The following is a 2,123-nucleotide window of genomic DNA, read 5'->3' as shown; positions in this document are numbered from 1 at the left end:
AAACATGCATAAAATAGAAGAAAAAAAAGCCCTTAGACGATTGTACAAGTGATCGTTAGATCTGACAGTGTGATGTAATTTTCTTTATTCAACTGTGAGTTAAAGCAGTCCCTCCAAATTATCTAACTTGTAATGTCTTGTGAGGGGTAAGAAAAAAAATGAGGGCTTGTCCGGGATTTGAACCCGGGACCTCTCGCACCCAAAGCGAGAATCATACCCCTAGACCAACAAGCCACCATGTCGGTAGACACAAGTTAAATGCTTTATTTGTTCCTTGTTCACGCCCTGTCGTCTTGCAACATGTTGCTCTATATTGACCGTCTATTAGCATTGTGGTTGTGAGGTTTTGTTTTGAGCTTGTGAACGTTAAGCCCAGTACGCACTGCCAATCGGATTCATCCCACTGAATCGTGGCCGGCCATATTCTCTTTTATGGGTGGGACAAATGGTACCATTTTGGCACAACCTGGTTGGGCTCAACAAAATGTGACTGTGACCTTCAAAATCGAACGTGTTTTTTTCTTCAAGGTCGCGATCGAGTCGAATCGGTTGTATTGTGTGAATACAGTAGGTTTTGCCCCTTATACGAAGAAATATCTGGCTGGCTACGATTTGACCCGATGAATCCAATTGGCAGTGTGCACTAGGTATTACATGTACAAACAATGAAAGAGATTAAGGAGATAACATTGTATATGAGGCTGCTGTCAGGGTCACCTTACTTGTTTAAACAATCCCTTATTGTTATTATTAACCACTCTGCTTAGCATCTAGATCTATAACCTGTACCTGTGATCTGTTTTAAGACTATCGATATTGGAGTTCTTTGTTGGCATTGTCAGGTTGTGTTAGTACAGTCGAACTTGCCTTAATGGAAACCGGTATAAAACGGAAACCTGTCTTAACGGAATCTCCTCGGTCCCCCCTTGATATATTCCTATTTAATTACCTGTATATAACGGAAACCTGTCCAACGCCGAAACGGAACGAAAAATCCGCTCCCTTCTGAGGGTTTCACCTGTCTAAGACGGAAAATGCTTTGCCCGCTCAGCCCTGATTTGAAACATAACTAGCAAGTTTGGTTCCGCCGGCTCTAAACTTAACGCAATGCCATGCCGCTGGGCGAGAAAAGGGAGGATGGGTGCAGTTTGGGGGTAGAACAAGGAGATTAAAAGTAAGTTTCCCAAGGTGCTTAGAACTATTGTAAACACCTTGATGTTTCCCCATCATGTGAGCCCTGAGCGATGCAGATGGTCAGGGTAGTGTGGGTGTGAAATCTCACGACTGTCCGTGAGAGTGCTCGAGTAGCAAGCCACTACGGAAACTTTCCTGGGTAGCTATAAGCCAGAGGTGTGAAATTAGGGTCTCCCCCCTGACAAAATTGAAATGAACAGATCTACCGGTCCGAGATTCTCCATTGACAGATATTAAAAACTGGGGGGAATCATGAATTCCTAAGGTTGAGACATAGGCAAGTCCGCTGCTCCGGTATTCTTCAATCTTACCCCAAATGGGGTTGAGAGTATGGAAAATTCCACAAAGCGCCCGGAATTCAAGAACGTCCGATCTGGGATTCGAACCACGTGCATCCGCTCTGTTGTCTGGCATGATACATGATACTAAGTCTATGGGGCATCCCGCATTTACCCGTGGCACAACGTATTGTTGAAACTGCTCTAACGACCTTCTGTCTAAGACAATCATTTTGTACCAACGACCACTTCCCGCGTCCTCCCTTTTGCTTTTTCTTAGTTACAATGGCACTACCCATGAGGTCTTCCTGTCTGAGACGACCATTTTTCTTCTCCTCGACAGTGAATCGTCGTCTTGAACAAGTTTGACTGTAGTCCGGGCTAAATATAGGCATTGTAGTATTGCCCAATGGTCTCTGGTACTGCCTGAGCGTCATTTTCTGCAACCGCGTACGTTACACTGTGGTTTACGTTTACATAGCCTTGCACAATTTGTACTTTAAAACCACATGTATAGAACAGAACTGCGATAAAAATAAAGAGTGACAGCGTTATATTGTGCGTAATGGCTCGTTGGTCTAGGGGTATGATTCTCGCTTAGGGTGCGAGAGGTCCCGGGTTCAAATCCCGGACGAGCCCTAATTTTTTTCA

At 44.4% G+C, this 2,123-nt stretch overlaps 2 non-coding genes across 2 annotated transcripts; one reads left to right on the top strand and one right to left on the bottom strand.

The window, feature by feature from the left end:
- Positions 1–162: 162 nt before the first annotated feature.
- On the bottom strand, positions 163–234 carry TRNAP-UGG. The gene has a single exon. It is a non-coding gene; the product is annotated as a tRNA-Pro (tRNA).
- A 1,805-nt stretch (positions 235–2,039) lies between these two features.
- On the top strand, positions 2,040–2,111 carry TRNAP-AGG. Its single transcript has one exon. It is a non-coding gene; the product is annotated as a tRNA-Pro (tRNA).
- Positions 2,112–2,123: the final 12 nt, after the last annotated feature.

The sequence above is a fragment of the Aplysia californica genome, unplaced genomic scaffold, assembly GCF_000002075.1.
Source record: "Aplysia californica isolate F4 #8 unplaced genomic scaffold, AplCal3.0 scaffold01383, whole genome shotgun sequence".
NCBI classification, from domain to species: Eukaryota; Metazoa; Mollusca; class Gastropoda; order Aplysiida; family Aplysiidae; genus Aplysia; species Aplysia californica.
The sequence above is the reverse complement of the archived record's forward strand: the minus strand, read 5'-3'. Positions and strand labels throughout refer to the sequence as shown.